This window comes from Chiloscyllium plagiosum, unplaced genomic scaffold (assembly GCF_037043375.1).
Source record: "Chiloscyllium plagiosum isolate Xiang-an unplaced genomic scaffold, Cpla_swu_hap1 HiC_scaffold_40, whole genome shotgun sequence".
NCBI lineage: Eukaryota > Metazoa > Chordata > Chondrichthyes > Orectolobiformes > Hemiscylliidae > Chiloscyllium > Chiloscyllium plagiosum.
In genome coordinates this window covers 19,424,241-19,444,666 of record NW_028270178.1, presented here as the reverse complement: position 1 = coordinate 19,444,666, position 20,426 = coordinate 19,424,241, and the positions used below count along the sequence as shown (strand labels likewise).

The 20,426-nt window shown below is 43.8% G+C and overlaps 1 pseudogene; it reads right to left on the bottom strand.

Moving 5' to 3' along the window:
• Positions 1–786: 786 nt before the first annotated feature.
• On the bottom strand, positions 787–17,667 carry LOC148138373 (nucleotide-binding oligomerization domain-containing protein 2-like; annotated as a pseudogene).
• Positions 17,668–20,426: the final 2,759 nt, after the last annotated feature.

Sequence of the window (20,426 nt, the reverse complement as noted above, 5' to 3'; positions counted from 1 at the left end):
TGTTGCGGCTAGACAGGACATTGGTTATGCCACTTTTGGAATATTGCATGCAATTCTGGTCTCCTTCCTATCGGAAAGATGTTGTGAAACTTGAAAGGGTTCAGAGAAGATTTAAGGATGTTGCCAGGGTTGGAGGATTTGATCTATAGGGAGAGGCTGAACAGGCTGGGGCTGTTTTCCCTGAAGTGTCGGAGGCTAAGGGGTGACCTTTTAGATGTTTATAAAATTATGAAGAGCACGGATAGGGTAAATAGGCAAAGTCTTTTCCCTGAGGTTGGGGAGTCCAGAACTAGAGGGAATAGGTTTAGTGTGACAAGGGAAAGATATAAAAGACACCGAAGGGGCAACGTTTTCACACGGAGGGTGGTACGTGTATGGAATGAGCTGCAAGAGGATGTGGTGGAGGCTGGTACATTTAAGAGGGTTTGGAGGGATATGGGTCGGGCGCTGGCAGGTGGGACTAGATTGGGTTGGGATATCTGGTTGGCATGGACAGGTTGGACCGAAGTGTCTGTTTCCATGCTGCACATCTCTATGAGCCTATGACTTAAAATCGTACATAGTGTTCAGGGATATGGAGGTTAGATTCATTTGTCAGAGGTAAATATAGAGTAGGGAAATAGGTCGAGGTGGGATATTCTTTGCAGGATTGGTGTGGACTTATTGGCCGATTAGTTTGTTTCCACGCTATAGGGATTTCATTCAATCTGTGCTTACTCCACAAATCAATGCACATAAATTATGGAAGACAAACTTTTTCCCTTCAAAGAACATGCAAATTACAAATCAGTTGATTTCATTCAATTATGTGTGATTCTGAATGGAATGGGGCAGTACAGGAACAGATTTGTCTGTCAGCCTGTTGGCATGGTCACAATTTAGATCATCATTGCTGATGTCCGGTTTTAACAGCACAGTACTTTCACAGAAAGTGGAGATTAAGATTTACACACAGGTGTCTGTGAGATTATTGGATTTTAAACTGCGTTGATTGAAGGAAAATCACAAGTTACATTCTCAGTAACATTGGGCACATACAGAGAGGAAAAATAAAGGCCAACTTGCAAGCAATCACATTAAACTTCCAAGTTAATTGTAATTGTTGTTCTATCAGCTGTTCTTATGTCTAAATTAGTAACAGAATAGTAGAAATGGAAGTGTAACATTTGCTGATAATTACTAACACGTACATTGTAATTTGTGTGAATAAATAACTTGTATCGTTTGATATTTTAATTACTTACAACAATGCTTGTATTTTGCAATATAAATACTTCAGAAGGCAGACAGATGTGTCACTCCCAAATCAACCAGGTTATTCATGTTGAGTCTGACAAAGAATACAAAAATAAATAATTCAAAGGGAAAAATTAGTAGGATTGGAAATGTTAACGGGTCTGTTTTGTTACTGGTGTTTTGGAGAGACAGGATAGGAAGAAATGAGATGAAATTTAATTTAAGGATTGTGTCTATTTGTTTTGGTATGAGAATATTACTGAGCCTCAGAGGGTACAGATTCTTCACTCAATTTTAATTGTAAAGTCTGGAGATAGAATGGGAGACACTTAAGAAAACTTATTTGCATAATGCGCTGCAAAGTGGATGGCTGAACAAAATTAATCGCATTGAAAGGACTGAAGAGTCTTCAAAGCCAAGCTGGAGAGTAAAAGGGAACAGCAAGCAATCCTGATGGGTTTCTAATGGTATGAAGGGAACGTTTAGTTTCACCATGGCATTTTATTAGGGGTCTCGCTTCGTTTCAGATACATGAATAGCCTAGAAGTTGGTGTGGTTCAGGGAAAGTCACGAATTCCAGGAAACGCTTTCCGCCAATAGGTCATTCTAGAATGAGAGGCGTAACCTGAGAATTAGGCCTGGACTCTCCAAAAAAGATGTGAGGAATCACTTCTACACACAAAGGTTGGGAGAGTTTTGTAACATTGTTCCACAGATGGCAGTGGATTAGTTGTTGATTTTAAATTGGAGTTACGTATATTTTTGTTGAACAAAGGTACTAATGAATATGGGCCAAAGGCAGCTATGTGGAGTTAGGAGACGGATCAGACATTGAATGGCAGAACAGGCTGAAGGGGCTGAATGGCCTACTCCTGTTCTGATGCCTGTTCAAACATGACCAACAAGGTAACCAAAGTCTTGTCATGTCTGACCAAATAATGCCATCGGGTGCTATTTTCTAATCACAAAGTTTGTGGATAAAACTATCCCAGGAAAAAAAACTCCTCATTATTCTCATCCCATTACCCAGCATCACTGGGAACAGATTTATACACGTTGGCATCACACATGCACGTCTTTCAAATACAGCACTATTTTATTGTCCGCCTCTATGACTCTACGATATGGTTATTGTGGAAAATGGGAGACTGTGAGTGATTAAATCAAAGAAGCAAAAGATCTTTTCATTTTGTATTCAGATTTTATATTCTTAAAATCTGTTTACTGACAGATCATTGCACGAGGTGGTATTATACCGATGGTTTGATTATGTTCAGTGATTTCATGTCATCATGATTCCATGAATGGTTTGACAATACCCTGTCCTTGATTAATACAACATGAGTTATTTATAGATATTGCCTCAGATACTGCTCCATCACATTATGATGTTACAATGTTATTAAACAATGGCGTTACATTACCTGAGTTCCTCACATTTATGTAACCCTGACTCCAGCTGGTGGATGCCCTCATTTCCTATCCCACAACTGTCCAGATTCAACTCCTCAATCTCCTGAACTATCATGAGGGCTTTTGAAAGAACCGTACAGATAAAGGTTTTAAGAGGGCACTTTGTGAATCAGAATGTTTTCACTGGCATTAAGACATCTTTTAGCAGCATGGCATCTCCTAATTCAAGGAGACAATACAATATTTCAAGGACACCTTTTTGATTTCTCTCACCTTCCAGGTTCTGCACATAACTGTTGAATTTTTCTTTCAGCCAGTCTGATACATTTGAAGCTGTTTCAGAGTGGACTTCTTCCCAGTAAAACCCAATCTGTTTCACTGAATTTGGTGATGAGGGGCCAATGAAAAAACGTGAAACAAATTTAAACCTGCTGTCCGCGCAATTGTGCCGTTCAGGAAGAATTTTTTTTCACTTGGTCAACTGGTGTATTTTGACATTTGAAGAGTGCAGCAACAAAATCCTTCAAAATGGAGTGAGTGAACACATAGCCAATACCATCATTGCCAAAGGCTGGGGGTGGGGGGGGGGGGGGGGGGGTGACCTTGTAGAGGTTTGCAGAGTTGAGGGGCATGGATGGGATAAGTGGACAAGGTCTTTTCCCATGTGTCGGGGAGTCTGGAGCTGCAGGGCATGGGTTTGGCGTGAGAGAGGAGGGGTGTGAAGGAGATCTTAGGGGCAACATTTTCGGGCGGAGGGTGGTAAGTTTGTGGGGTGAGCTGTCGGAGGCTGTGGTGGAGGCTGGTACAGTTGCAACATTTGAGAGGCATTTGGATGTGTATATGAGTGAGAGGGATTTGGGTCAGGTGCTGGCGGCTGGAGCTGGAATGGGTTGGGATATCTGGTCGGCGTGTGTACGGGTTGGACCAGCGGGGTCTGTTTCCATGCTGTACGTCTCTATGACTCTGTAAGGGCGGCACGGTGTTAGCACTGCTGCCTCACAGCGCCAGGGACTTCGGTTCAATTCCTGCCTCAGGCGACAGTCTATGGGGACTTTGCATGTTCTTCCCGTGTCTGCGTGGGTTTCCTCCGGGTGCTCCGGTTTCCTCCCACAGTCCAAAGATGTGCAGGTCAGGTGAATTGGCCATGCTAAATTGCTCGTAGTGTTCGGTGAAGGGGTAAATGTAGGGGAATGGGTCTGGGTGGGTTGCAGATCGATGTGGACTTGTTGGGCCGAAGGGCCTGTTTCCACACTGTAAGTAATCTATTCTAATGTAAACATGATTTTTTTCACTTGGTCAACTGGTGTATTTTGACATTTGAAGAGTGCAGCAACAAAATCCTTCAAAATGGAGTGAATGAACAGGCAGCCAATGCCATCATTGTCTTGAATTTCCATCACAAATCCCGAGATCCAATTGGAAATAGGGCGATTGTGCTGTTTGAAATTGCCTCTTTTAAACACAATGGTTTTGGTGCGAAATCCCCCGTAGGACAAACTACCCAATTTCAGAAGCATATTGTGAGCATTAACATCATCATATAAACATTTCTTCCTAAGTGAGGTAAGTGAGGAGCACCTTTGTACGGTTGTGAATGCTGGTATCTGGGCTGCTTCTTTCTGCAGGGTTTCCAGTATTGAACACAGAATCAAGCAGAAGCGAGGATTATGGCACATGGTGTATAATTTCACACCCTGCTCAATATAATCTGAAGCAAACTGTCCAGCTACAGAGCAGCGATAAGAATATTCTTTCATCGTGTCTGCACTGAAGCCCAGGATATCGACAACTCGATTTAATCCGACTTTCCCAAGAGTCTGCAGTTTCCATGGGGAACTTGTTCCCAACACTGAGCAGCCTTTCAGCAACTGCCCTTTTATAAGACTCCACACAATGTGGGATATTTCACACAAATGTTCAGGCCCGAAACTCTGAGATCCATCATCATTGTCACTCGGCATCTCAGTGAAATCGATAGGTTTCTTGAAAAGATCCAAGGCATCGAATATGAATAATATTTTCTCTGGTTTGTTCCACAGAAACTCTAAGTAGTTTGTGAAATTGGGAAAGAAATCTAATATCAGTTCATTTATGCAGGTTGTCCCATCGATGGAATTCAATTGCTGCACTTTAAATGGAAAGATCACGTCAATCTCTCGGTACATTTCACCTGCTGCCCAGCCATGTATTATTTTCTGTATTGTGGTAATTTTCCCAAAACCTGATGGTCCAATGATGAGAGTGGTCCCAGTGCCTCCCGTCTGATTACAATGTTTTCTCAGTAACCTATCTAACGGTATTTCTTCCCGATGATTTTGCTCAGGTTTCCTCCAGAATTCTCCACCTGTCGTACTCCTGGTCTTCAGTGTATTGTCTGTTTGTTCCTGCTCACCCAGTGAAGGAACAATTGTTACTTTGGTGTATCTTTCCCTCAGTGGAAATCTCCGAATTCTTCTGTTTTCTCCCGTGATTGTTAGATTCTCGTTCTTTTTGCGAAGGTTATCTTTGTGCTGCCGTTTTGGATCTAAATTAAATTATTCAACAAGTTTATCATTACCATTCATATTGGCAATATTTATCAGAGCAATACAATGAACAAAATGCTAAACAATAAATTACAGACATGTTATTCACAAAGAAACACGTTGCAATTGTTTTTGTGCCGATCTCTGTAATTGTGAAACTTTTGTTATATTGATCAATTGATTTAATCTAATTTTTTCACAGATGCAGGTACTGGAGTCGTGGTAATCTTAATGGGCTTGTGATCCAGAACCCCAGCCTCTAACTGCTGCCTTTATCCTGAACACCTTTCTTGAGCAAGGCTGTAAAGTTTGTTTTTCTCCAGCCCTCTGGCCCTTGCCCTGCCTCCAGGAAGGCTGAAAGATTACGGTGAGTTTCCCACAGTTCTGACTCTCACTACCTTCAGTATGCCTGGATGGACCTTACCAGGCCATGACGCCTTTTTAATGTTAACAGTCCATTCAACACTCCTTCCTCATCAATTTTAAATACCTCCCATGACAAAGTTACCTGCTCTATCACAGCCCCCCTTGGAATATTCTGCAGAAGCTGAGAGATAAATGGGAGGGTGGTAGGGTTGGGGGGAAAGGTAGCTGAGAATGGAATAGGTAGATGAAGGTGAAGGAGAAGGTGAGAGGTCGGAGAGGAGGGTGAAGAGAATAGGTGGGAAATGTGATGGACAGGTCAGGGGGGCAGGCTTGCAACTCGGAAAATGTGGGCTGAGGGGAAATGAGGAAACTGTGGACCCCATGTGGTTGCATGGTCCCGAGGCGGAATATGAAGGGTTCCTCCTCCAGGCATCGGGTGGTAATGGTTTGGCGATGGAGGAGGCCCAGGATCTGCATGTCCTTGATGGAGTGGGAGGGGGTGGTGAAGTGTTCAGCCATGGGGCAGTGGGGTTAGGTGCTGCAGGCATCCCAGAAATGTTCTCTGAAATGATCCACAAGTAGGTTTCCTGTCTCCCAATGTAGAGGAGACCAATTTGGATTCAACACATACAGTAGATGACATCAATGGAGGTACTGGTGAATTTCTGTCAGATGTGGAAGGATCCTTTTTGGCCTTGGACGGAGGTGAGGGACATGGTGTGGGTGCAGGTTTTTCACTTCCTGCAGTGGCGGGGGAGGTTGCTGGGATTGGGGTGTAGACTGATGGGTGACATGGAGGACCAGGAGAGACCTGGGTGTCCTTGGAGATAGAGCATGTGGTGTCTACGAACACCCTTGCTCTGCTCAGGGATGGTGGACAACATAAGAAGTGGAGTGTTTTACTTCCACTTCCAACCCTATTTTGATTCAGTCACTGCCACCCCTTTCCCTTCCTTGGTCACCATTTCATGAGAAGGGCACTATTTGTCGCTGGCCACTTACTTCCTGGTGGTGGGTCATGAATAAAGATTGGTGCGCTCATTGTTATTCACTGTGTCCTCCACCTGCATTCATACAACATGGGTACTGGGAATAAATAAACTCTACCGCTGTTTGGCAATAGTGTGGAGATTTACAAAAAAGAATGAAGAAAATAAAAAAAAATCTTATGTATAATCAAGCAGTCTCATCAGCTGTGGACTGACTCCAAGCTGGTTAGCCACAGCAAGTGTACTGTTGGGAAGAAATCGGTTGCCTTGCGTTTTTGTGTTTTGTTTTTGTGTTTCTTTTCTTTTATTGGGCTGTATTCAGCTGCAGAACCAGTCACCATCACCATTAATGAAGCGAGGGCCTGACTTCATTCCTGCAGCCTGGGCCTGACTCCACTGCCTCAGCCTGGGCCTGACTCCACTGCTGCTGCCTGGGCCTGACTCCACTGCTGCTGCCTGGGCCTGACTCCACTGTTGCTGCCTGGGACTGACTCCACTGCTGCTGCCTGGACCTGACTCCACTGTTGCTGCCTGGACCTGACTCCACTGTTGCTGCCTGGACCTGACTCCACTGTTGCTGCCTGGGACTGACACCACTGTTGCAACCTGGACGTGATTCCACAGCGGAAACCTTGGCCTGACTCCACTGCTGCAGCCTTGGCCTGACTCTACTGTTACTGCCTGGCCTGACTCCACTGCTGCTGCCTGGGCCTGACTGCACTGCTGCTGCCTGGACCTGACTCCACTGTTGATGCCTGGGACTGACTCCACTGCTGCTGCCTGGACCTGACTCCACTGTTGCTGCCTGGACCTGACTCCACTGTTGCTGCCTGGGACTGACACCACTGTTGCAACCTGGACGTGACTCCACTGCGGAAACCTGGGCCTGACTCCACTGCTGCAGGCTTGGCCTGACTCTACTGTTGCTGCCTGGCCTGACTCCACTGCTGCTGCCTGGGCCTGACTCCACTGTTGATGCCTGGGACTGACTCCACTGCTGCTGCCTGGACCTGACTCCACTGTTGCTGCCTGGGACTGACACCACTGTTGCAACCTGGACGTGACTCCACAGCGGAAACCTGGGCCTGACTCCACTGCTGCAGCCTTGGCCTGACTCTACTGTTGATGCCTGGGACTGACTCCACTGCTGCTGCCTGGGCCTGACTCCACTGCTGCTGCCTGGACCTGACTCCACTGTTGATGCCTGGGACTGACTCCACTGCTGCTGCCTGGACCTGACTCCACTGTTGCTGCCTGGACCTGACTCCACTGTTGCTGCCTGGGACTGACTCCACTGTTGCTGCCTGGGACTGACACCACTGTTGCAACCTGGACGTGACTCCACTGCGGAAACCTGGGCCTGACTCCACTGCTGCAGCCTTGGCCTGACTCCACTGCTGCAGCCTGGGCCTGACTCCACTGCTGCTGCCTTGGCCTGACTCCACTCTAAAGCCTGGGCTTGACTCCACTGCTGCAACCTGGGCCTAAAGTAAAAAATAGAAAAAGAAATAAAATATACAAACAGCAAATACCAGTGTATCCCTGGAGATGAAGCATACGGTGTTTATCAGCACTTTGAGGTTTTCATGGAGAGATGGGCACCACAGGATATGGAGTGTTTTATCCCCCCCACCCCCACCCCTACTCCCCGATTCTATTTTGGTTTGATCCCTGCCCTCCCCTTCACTTTTCCCATCAGTGAGGCATTGCCCTCTGATGAGAAGGGCACTGCCTGTCACTGTCACTCAGGTATTTCTTTTCTTCCTGGTGGTGGAACGTGAGTAAGGGTTTCTGCACTCATTGTTTCTTCACTGTATCTTACACCTGCACATACACGACACAAACGAAAAATAATAACCAGGAGATTAGAATCTCCTCAGTTGAAAACTGACTCTGAACTGGCTGCCCACAGCCAGAGTACTGTGCCTTAGGGAGTAAAGTGTTACTGGGTGATGGGTTCCGAACTCTGTCTAATTGCTTCACCTGGAATGCAGGATTTTAAGACTCTAGGAAACGTATTTTTAAGGTGAGGGGGCATTTTCGTTTACACATGATAGTTCACGTATGGAATTAACATCCTGAGGAGGTGGTGTGTGGGGGGTACATTTACAAAGTTTAAAAGACAATTGGGTAAGTAGAATTGGGAATGGGAAAGATTTGGAGGGTTATGGGCCAGGAGCAGGCAGGTGGGACTAGATTAGATTACATTACAGTGTGGAAACAGGCCATTCGGCCCAACAAGTCCATACCGACCCGCCGAAGCGCAACCCACCCATACCCCTACATTTAACCCTTACCTAACACTACGGGCAATTTAGCATGGCCAATTCACCTGACCTGCACATCTTTGGATTGTGGGAGGAAACCGGAGCACCCGGAGGAAACCCACGCAGACACGGGGAGAATGTGCATACTGCACACAGTCAGTCGCCTGAGGCAGGAATTGAACCCGGGTCTCCGGCGCTGTGAGGCAGCAATGCTAACCACTGTGCCACCGTGCCGCCCAATTAGTTCAGATTATGCTCAGCATGGGACTAGATGGACCAAGGGGTCTGTGTCCGTGCTGTATGACTCTGTAACTAAGTTGATTTCTCCCTCAAGTTTCTCCTCTCAACAAGTCCGATTGGCAACTTGTGTAGCCTGGAAATTAGACAGCCCATCCCATCCGGGTTCCACACTAACTACATTTCCTGATGGACATTGAAGTCCCTTCCAATAGCCCTTCATGCTCCCTCCAGCTGGTGTACAACATGGACACGCACACAGGAAGGTTTTGGGGGACTGTCAGGGGGTGGTATATGGTCATTAGCAGGAGGTTTCCTTGCCCATTACATTTAATGGGACTCTGTGTGCACAAAGAGGAATCGCTGGGGAGCTTAGTCCCGATTCCACAGTGGGGTGGCTTCACCTCTGGAGAGTCAGTCCTGGCACTGGGTGGGAACATACCCAGGAATGGTGGTGTCTGCTAACAGGCCTGTCATATAGGATTCAGTGTTCATGGATATGGCAGGCTATTCTGTGTTGTGTCTGGGGGAAAGCTGTGCCAACATTGGCAAAGATCCTGATCTTTGTTAATGAGGGATTTTCAGGATGAATCTCGGAGTCTCACTTGATATCAGTTAATTCAATCAGTTTATTCCAATTAATTACAATTAAACGTTGTAGACATTTGACACGATAGATTCAGCCACATTGCTTTGTGTCTGGAGACATACGTAGGCCAGACCATATAAGGCTTGCAGATGTCCTTCACTAAGACCATATTACATAAGAGCAAAATTTAGGCCATTCAGCCCATCAAGTCTGCTCACCCATTCAATAATGGCTGATAGACTTTCAACTCCATTTTCCTGCTTTCTCTCTGTAACCTTTGATCTTCTTTATAATCAAGAACTTACCGAGCTCTGTTTTAAATATACTCAATGATCTGACCTCCACAGCTTTCTATGGCAATGAATTCCACAGATTCACCACTCTCTGGCTAAAGGTGTTTCTCCTTTTCCCAGTCTTCCATTTACTCAAAGGCTGTACCCTCATGTCTCCTCTCTCCTGTCATGGGAATCATCTTCCAAACATCCACTTTATCCAGACCGTTCAGTATCCTGGAAGTTTCAATTAGAGCCCCCCTCGTCCTTCTACCCTGCACCTCACCCTCCGGCCCCCGCCCCGAGTATAGACCCAGAATCCTCAAACGTTCTTCATATGTTAAAACATTAATTCCTGGGATCATCTCGTGGGCCCGCTCTGCAGTCAATACATTCTTCCTGAGGTATAGAGTCCAAAATTCCTCACAATACTGTAACTGTGCTCTGACTAGAGCCTCATAAAGCCTCAGACGTACATCCTTGTTTTTATATTCTCGTCCTCTCCACGTAAATGACAACATTGTATTTGCATTCCTAACTACTGATTCAACCTGATCGTTTACCATAAACGAAACCTGGTCTAGAACTCTCAAATCCTTTTGCACTTCAGATTTCAGAATTTTCTCCCCATTTCGAAAATAATTCGTGTCTCGATTCTTCCTACCAAAGTGCATGGCATCACACATTCCCACGTTATATTCCATCTGCCACTTCTTGGCCCACACTCCAAACCAGTCTCTCTGCCTATCTCTGTATCATCTACAAACTCAGCTAGAATGCCCACAGTTCCTCCGTCTAGACTGCTAATGGAGAAAGTGAGACGTTGTGGTCCCAACACTGACCCCTGTGGAAAAACCACGTGTCACCGGATGCCATCCTGAGAAAGACCTTTTTATGCCCACTCTCTGCTTTCTGCCAGCCTGCCAATCGTCTATCCAGGCTGGTACCTTGCCTCGAAAACCATAGGCCCTTATCTTACTCAGACTGAAGGACATTTTTGGGATAGGTTTACAAAAATCGTCAATGCTCATTACTATGCTGACGTATTTTTTTTTTAAAATGAGTGTTTGTTGAATTCAAATTTTTTATCATCCATGAATGTGGAACCTTGCTGCTGGAAAATTAGGCTGGAGATCTGGAATGTTACTTCCCCGATACAAACCTGTCAGACTGACTGAGTGTACACATGGAACATGGGCATGCCATGGCTCTCCCTAAACCATACTCTTTAGTTAATACGTAACAAATTGATCAATGATTAGGATTTCTGTGAACATGATTATCAGTAACCAGTATTATTTACAGCAAACTGAAGGTCATGTCCACTCTAAGAAATTGAGTTGGATATAAATGACTTTCTGTTTGCATGGTATCAATACAAACATATTAATGAACCCGATTTTCAGTCGCAGTTCCAGAGCTTGGCTATTTACTGGATGTTTGTAACTTATCATTCTTTTCATTTAATCTATGTTTCTAACCAACTGGTTTAGGGATGCGTGGCACAGTGACTCAGTGGTTAGCACTGCTGCCTCACAGCGCCAGGGATCTGGTACTGATCCCACACTCGGATGGCTGTTTGTGTGGTGTCTGTGTTCCCTCTGGATGCTCCAGTTTCCTCCCAGAGTTCAAAGGTGTGCTGGTCCGGAGCATTGATCATCTGTAGGTACTCCATAGTGTCCAGAGATGTGCAAGTTATGTGGGTTAGGTGTGGGAAATACAGGGTTACGGGGATATAGGAGGGTGTTGGTCTGGGAGGGATGCTCTTTGGAGATTTGGTATGGGCTAAATGGCCTGCTTCCACACTGTAGGGATTCAATTACACACCACCTGGGGTAGGGTGAGACTTGAGCCTGGCCTCTTGGCTTTAGAATAGGAACGTTAACACTGCACCACAAGAGGGTCCTTTTTCTCTTGAATGTTATCAGCACCACTTGGGAATTAATAGCAGCCACTGCAGCAGAATGTGCTGATTGTACAGAACCTTGAAACACAAAACGGATGATACTTAATCAATTCATTCCAAACCCCAGTGCAAAGGTTTCACTCCAAAACCTGACCTTATTGTTGGACTTTTGTTTTGTCTGATAAATGTTATCGCTGCAAGGTGATTCTTGTTTCATGTATTCCAATCTTTTCAATGCTTCATATCCCTCATTATCAGGAGCAATGAGGTTCAGCTGTTTGCTAAACACAAGGCAAGTCATTACATTTCTAAAAACAAAACTAATTAACGTGATGATAAAGATTATCTTCAGCCAGATCAGCCCAAGTGCTCCCTGCTGTAACTTTCTGACTAAGAGCTCGGTTTTAACATGCACATTCTTCTCAATCAAAACCTTTTCATCAAATGCTGGTCTCTTACCCAAAACACCAGTGAAAATGTCCCACCATTTATAGTAAAACTTGACATTGAGCCTGAAGCAAACTGATCTGTGTCTGTTGGTAGCATTAATCCTGAATCCTTAACTATCAGCGACTGATCATTGTTTGTGTATTTACTAACTGAGTGTCAAAGGTCACAGATAGCAAGAGACAAAAACCACTTTGCAGTTTAACTGAAGCAGCGTGCAAGAGAAAAATATGCAGGAACAACTGAAGCCAGTATGTTAGTTAATGAGACTAAGTTTCCTTTTAGATAATTCTATCCCTTTTTATTAGCTTCCAACATTGACAATGTTACACATTGGAACATGAGGACTGGAGCGAACTGGATGTGAGACCAAGACTCTCGGAACAAACCCCTCTTGATCAATCTGTAATTTTACTTTCCCTTCTGTTTTTTTTTGTATGCATATGCTTCTTGTGTTAAAGCAATTGGTTTGTTTAGAAGTAGGAATGGTACGTTCTGCTGGTTTATATTCTTCACGAAGGACATGTTTCTGTTTGGCAAACAAACAAAGTTAGTCACAGCTGTCTTTTCGTCACCATCTCTGCTATAATCACTTTTTCAAATCTTCTTATTTCAAAAATATACTTTATTCCAGATACACATACATAGTTACTAAAGCATTTCGGTATTTGTACAATGGCATATGAGGAAAGTAAAACAAACATTGGAGTTGACTCTATCCAGTAAACAAAACAAAGACATCTCTTATTTGAGTAAGACTATATTTACATATATTGAGGCACCCGGAGCGTCTGCTAACTAACTGACCCCCATTTCCCTTCAGCTGAATGACCTCAGACAGTGGTCTTTCCCCACTGTGCCTTGGTGGTAGCTGCCCCAAGCTTTAGTACATCCCCTCAGCATGTTGCCTGCACCTTGGACTGTGCCAGTCTGCAACACTCGGACAGGGGCAACTCCTAGCTCTGAAAGACCAACAAATTTCAGAAAGACCAGAGAGCGTCTTTCACCAAGTTGACACTCCTCCCTGTGCAGTCGATGTTTGTCTCAGTGTGTATTCTGGGGAACGACCATTAGCTGTAGCTCACAGAGTCACTCAACATCTTGACACAGAATTATAACCGAGTGGTCGTGTGTGAAATGAACTTCCAGAGGAATAAATGGACGCAAGTTCAGTTGCAATGTTTGAAAGACGTTTGGATAAATACATGAATAAGAAATGTTTGGAAGGATATGGGCCAAGCCCAGACAGGGTGGGATGAGTTTAATTTGGGAACATGATCGGCATGGACTGGTTTGACTGAAGGGTCTGTTTCCGTTCTGTATGACCCGATGCTCAGTTATTTATTAGGTTTGAATCCTTTCAGCGTAAGTGCGAAAGACAACTATTTGAAATCAGAAGCAAGTATAGTCTCTGTGGGAACACATCAGCTGTTCAGAGCAGACAGAGTAATAAATACACAGGAGGAAGAGGGGTTTTTGAGAATTGGAGACCCCTAGTGTTTGGTCACAATTATTAATGACTGTAAAATCCATGTTTTCAACGTATTCAGGGGAAAATAATTCTCAGCTCAATGGACAGAAAAGGAGAAGAAGCTGTTAATTCAAAGTTAGCTCATGGACAGGGAAAGGAAATGTATCTTTATTTTGCCCAATAGTAAAATGATGGTGTTAGGGAATAGATTGGATGTTGTTCTGCCATGGATTTTGAAGGTTATAAACTGTTATGTTCAGGGTTTTTGAGAACGTTCACTTTGCTTGCAATTATCTACCATTTTAGTTTTTCAACCAAACCTGCCATCTCACATGTTCGCATTTCAGTAAAAAAAACCCTCACTTTGTTTTTTTTTCATTGGGGCATCAAAGAAAGATGAGACGACATGATCGAAGATTACAACATTGGGAGAGAGATGGACCGAATGGACAGTCAGTCTTTTAGCTACAAAAAAAATAATATGTGCACATTGTAAAACTAGTCTGGCAGGGGTCCCACAATATTTACGAAATAGAGCTACATCATGCTGCAGCAAATGACACAGGTCAGCGTGAATTCAGCGATGTTGTGTGTCAAGAGACTGAAGCATTGCTGGGTCGTTGTTACTTGAATGCAAGGATTGCAATAGATTAGACTGATGACATTGACACAAGGAAGTGTGCTGTTGGCACCCTGACAGAAACATGGCTGTGGGAAGGACTGAACTGGCAACTCAGCATTCTGGGGTTCAGGATCTTCAGGTGAGACAGAGGAGGGTGTAAAATTGGTTGGTATTGTACCACCGTTAATGACGTTATCAAGTACTGTATTAAGGAAAGATGATATCTTGGATGGATCCTCAAATGAGGCTTTGTGGGTCGAACTTGAGAATGTCAAGGGAGCACCCAATTTACTGGGAATGTATTATAGACCCCTGAAGAACTGGCAGGAAATAGAGGAGCAACTATGTAGAGAGCTCACAGACGTGTGTGCAAAGTAAGAATCGGGTAATTATACGGGGGAATTTCACATTTCCCAACATAAAGGGCGATAGTCATAGAGTCAAGGATGAGGGGCAGTGGATTTCTTGAAATGCATGCAGGAGAGTGTTTTTCTAACAATACATAAAAGGGGTGGTGCAGTGCTGTATCTAGTTCTGGGGATAAAAACCTGACAAGTGTCCGAAATAGCACAGTGTAGGGGAACATTTTAGCAATAGGATCCACAACACGGTTCAAATTTATTGTGGGCAAGTATAAAGACAGTCACAAAGAAATGGCTTTGGATTGGGGAAAGGCAAATGTTATTAAAATAAAGCAGTTTCTAGCCTAAGTTGACTCAGTACATCTCCTTGTGGGTAACTCCACAGCAGAGCAGTGGTGGGCATTCAAACAGGAGCTGAGGAGGGTACCACTCCCACTTGTACCAGCAGAGGGACATGTAACAGCAATAAGTTCAGAGAATCCTGGATGTTCAGGACAATTCGGGACTGAATGAGAGAGAAGAGTAGGGCTTTTATCAAATCCAAAGTGAGCAATTCAGCTGTAGCACAACAGGAAGACAGGATGTGCAGGAGGGAACTTGAGAAAGCTGTTTGAAGAACAACAAGGGTGCATGAGAAAGGACTTGCAAACAGGATTAGGGAGAGTTTTATGATTATTATAGATATATTAAAGGGAAGAGGTTTACCAGGGAAAGAGTAGGGTCCTTGAGTGACTAAGGGTCAACCTGTGTGTGAGCAACAGGATATTCCAAGGGTGTGAAATGAATGCTTCTCCTCAACTGCACTTTTGTAAAGAAGAACATAGGTATGGAATTCAGGAAAAAGGGACTGAGAGGAACATCCATAGTTTGATTAAGAGAATGGAAGAGTATTTGTTGGGCTTGCAGTAGACAAGTCCCCTGGTGATTTCCACATCAGGCCACTGTGGGAAGGGAGCCAGGAAACTGCAGGGTATCCCACACAGATTGGTACCTCCTCTCTGGCCACAGGGAATGTGCCAGAGAACTGGAGGATGCCTACTGTGGTTTCCCTTTTCAAGTAGGTCGAGATGAACCCAAGAAATTACACACCAGAGTCTTGCACCAGGGATATTATTAGAGACAATTCTGAAGGAGAGAATTAATACCCAACTGGAAAGGTACGGGTTAATTAAGGATAGTCAGCATGGCTTTGTCAGAGGGAGTTCATGCCTCAATTTTTTTATTTCTTTCTTGTAAATCCATGAGCACCTGACTGACTTGGTGAAATTTTGTTTTCTGGGAAGAAGTGAGCACGACATATGCTGGAGATCAGAGTTGAAGAGTGTGGTGCTGGAAAAGCACAGCCAGTAAGGCAGCATCCGAGGGCAGGAGAATTGGCGTTTAAAAGCATGTTCTCTTCATCTGGAATGTGGGGGGAGCCCAAGGAGGCTGAGAGATAAATGGGAGGGGGTGGGGGAAAGGTAGCCATGAATGAGATAGGTTGATGGAGGTGGAAGGTGATAGGTCAGTGAGGAGTGTGGAGTGGATATGTGGGAAAGAAGATGGACATATGGGACAGATCAAGAGGGTGGTGCTGAGTTGGAAGGTTGGAACTGGGATAAGGTGGGAGGAAGGGGAAATGAAGAAATTGGGGAAATCCACATTGATCCATGTGGTTGGAGGTTCCCAAGGCAGAAAAAAAACCCTTCTTTCTCCAGGCGTCGGGTGGTAAAGGTTTGGTGGTGGAGGAGGCCCACGACCTGCATGTCCTTCAGGGTTGGAGGGTGAGTTAAAGTGTTTGGCCATGGGGCGGTGGGGTTTGTTTCCTGCCAGAAATATTTACTGAAGCATTCTACAAGTAGGCGTTCTGTCTCCCCAAGACAGAGGAGACCACATCGGGAGGAATGGATACAGTGGATAATTGTGATTCCGTGTGTTCATTGGTTTTATTTCAGGAATGCCTACTCGGTAGGGCGGTCAGATAAATTGTTTTCTCAGAATATAACAATAATATCTTGCCATTAACCACAAAAAGAACAAATTATGTTCTTGGGGACATAACCTCACTCGACAAGAGCAATGTAAGAAAATGTAACAGCGGTGACATCCACCAGCCTGACCCCAAACACATTCTTCCCATTGAGCTCCAGAGGGAAACAAAACAGGAACAAACTTTTGAATAACTTCAAATCAAAAATTGCTCAGAAAACCCTCATCAGGTCTGGCAGCATCTGTGGAAAGGGGACCTTATTGTCCTGTTCTAAAGAATGGTAACTGGACTCGAAACATTAACTCAGCTTTCTCTCACCAGTTGCTGCTGGGTTTCTTCAGTGATTGCCTTTTTTTATGTTTTTTCAGATCTCCTGCATCCACACTTTTTTTCTTTTTATTCTCAATTGCACTCTCATAGCTAGCAATCAGAGCCAAGAGAGGTAGGATAGCAGACCAGGAATTATTGAGGATACTAACAGATAAAAGACACTCATAATCCGATCCAGACGAGCAAGGGAACCAAAACTGAGAGACAATTTCCAAACAGAAACTACTTTGCATTTGTTTGGCTTTGAATGATTCTGAAAACTAGTCGCCACGGAGAGTTCAGCACCTTCTTCAGCTCCTCCCTGAACTTCTCCTGTGTTGCAGCATAAATAAATGTTTTTGGGCAGGAGCTCAAATATTTTAGCATCATTCCCGTTTCGGTGGCGATATACCCAGGGTTTGTGCGGTCCCCTCCATCGTAAATGCTGTTGACCATTCTAGTTGTTGCAAAACTAATCACTGCCGTCAGCCACAGCAGTAAGAAAGAGCCTGATACAGCAAAGAGGAAAATGATGAATTTATTTCGGTTCTCCATCTCTAGATCTCGATGAATCTCACCGTGGGTACTTCGTAGACTGCTCCATGCTCTGCTGCTGAGCAAGACATGTTTGATTGTCATAGAATTGAACAAGGCGATTAATGTAAAGGGAAGCTGGATGACCCACATAGTGTGAAACCAGGCAAACGCAGCCCTTGGGGGTGAGGAGAAAAATGCTCCATGTGTCTGACACCCCCACTGCAGCTTGTGAATTACTCGCTGATGTTCATAGGCAAACAAGATGGGAATGTTCTTTAACATAATCACAACCAGGAGGGTTGTTATAACCAAAACCGCAGTTCTCTTGGTGCAATACCTCGCCTTCAACCTTTGCCAGCAGATCATTACAAATCGGTCAAATGTGACGGAAGCAGTGAACAAAATGGACACATCAATTGCAACAGGTATGATATACAGAAGTAACTTACAATTTGAAGTGAGTGACAGGAATGAAAGGGGAACATTATAACTGATAATATGGAGTACAGCACATTGTTGATAATGGGCAGTAGATCTGCTATTGACATGTCCAACATATAGACAGAGAGACATCTGGAAAGGCTGCAGGTTCCCCTGCAAAGAATCACAATTGTCAGGGTGTTTGCTGGAAGGAAAAACAGAGGAAGGTGACAATGTTTCAATTCATTGCCAGGAAAAAACTGCATCCTTTGACATTATCCAACAAATGCTAAGGAACAAATTAATGGGAAATGTTTACTAGCAACACCAATGGCCACCAGCATTGGGTAATATATGCTCTTATCAGCAGAATAACTATTTACCCCGTCTTCTGGTGGAAATTGAAGCACCCAGCTGGTGCACAACTGAGGCAATGATTATAACCCTTTATTTATAGAAGCTTTGATTCTCCAGGCAGCCAATGATGAAATCATATTTAGCTTTAGCTACAAGCATTCAGTAAATAGAGTCAGGTCAGCTGTTATGTACGTATCCGGTTAAAGAAAAATAACATTGCTTTTTGATAATCAAAATAATTAAAATGTTCAATGTGGAAATTATCCCACTGTGCTGTACTAAAACATTTTCCTCCAGCAAGTGTGACAATCAGACATCAGGCTTTAATGTAATGTTTAGTTTCTCACAATCTGAGAACATAAAGTACAAACAAGGAATCAATAAGAATTGGGATCCAGAACTCAGAGCACTTAGACAAAATGACAACCTGAATAGCCAGGGCTATAGCACTCTGTGAATGACACAAAGTTGAGCAAAAGTCAGGTGTGTGTAACTGTTAACTGAAGATGTTATTGATACAATGGAGAGAGAACCTTAGCATTCAGATCAAGATGTTGAATCAGTTTGGTTCGAGATGAGAGAGTGAAGGGACGGTGTTGTTAGGAACTTGGGCTGTGGATCATAGGATTGACTGATGGAAGCCAGTGAGCCAAGAGCCTTCTTCACTGCTCTGCCTAACTGTAACTGCTCTCCTTAAGGCCTTGTCATTCACCATGAAACTCTGACCTTGATTTGACTTTCCAAAATGCAAGTCTTCACATTTATCCATATTAAACTCTATTTGCCATCTCAGCCCACTTCCCCAGCTGAGCAAGGTCCTGCTGCAATTTCTGATCACTTTCCTCATTGTCCACAATGCCACCCGTTTTAGTGTAATCTGCAAACTTCCGAATCAGCACAGCACAGAAATAGAGTCTTCGGTCCAACTACTCTATGACAACCAGATTTCCTGAACAAATCTCATCCCAATTACCAGCATTTAGCCCATATTGCTCTTAACCATTTCTATTCATATATCCATCCAGATGTCTCTTAAATGTTGTAATTGTACCAGCCTCCTTGTGACAGCTCATTCCATGCACGCACCACCATCGAGGAAACATTTGGGAAGAAATAACGATGACTGTGTGAAAGATACTCTCGACTCATTGGTGATTTTAATTTACTTACACCAGTTATTTAGGTAGTTTAGGTTTGGCAACATTGCAGGAGAAAAAAACAAAGTTCACCTCCATTTCTCTCCCCACAGGTAATTGCCATACGTGCACAGTTTCCCCTGTAATTTCTGTCTTTGTTTGTTTCAGGTGCCTATCATCTGGAGATCTTGCTTTTATCGAAAAGGAGATTAAATAACAGTCCAATGTCTGATTGTGGGACACTTCCAAAGAGCAACACATTCTACAGCTAACCAGACAGTCGACAATGTTAGATCTACTAATGCCACAATTACATAGGGTTATTCATAACTCCAAAGTGAAGGCACCCCTTGGTAACAGTGATCTTAACATAATTAGGTATCACTTCAGGTTTGAGAGGGAAATAAGTGGATCTAAAGGTGGAGATTTCACCTTAAATAGGCCAACTGTGAGGACACCAGGATGATCTAAATTCGGGAATTAGGTCGTGAACTGGATTAATCCAGACAATGTGTCAGACAGTTGGGAAGATATTTCAGAATACTCAGCACAAGTACAATTTAACAAGAACAAAAGTTTGCAATGGATAAGGCATGAAGTGAACTGAATAATTCAAACATTGAAAGCACTTTCATTGTCAAAGTAAGAAGAATGTAAAAGAGTAGGAACCTTGCAAGGACTTTTTTTTAATGGCTCATAAAGAAGGGAAACCTGTTTACGAGACAAACAAAATAGGGAGAAATGTAACAACAGATAGTGTGTGTATCTATTGGCATTATTGAACATAAAAGCAATATTTTCATGAACTTGTTTTCTGGAGAATGTATTTGGGGAATATATGTTGATAAATAGGAAATGACAGATATTAAAATCCAAATTAGATACAGAAGTAGGTAACTTGCCCTTTCGTGTAATCTCCATCACTCAATGAGATAATGTCTGATCTAATAAGTCTCAGCTCCACTTTTCTGCCTTTTCTCCAGTACTCTTCATTCC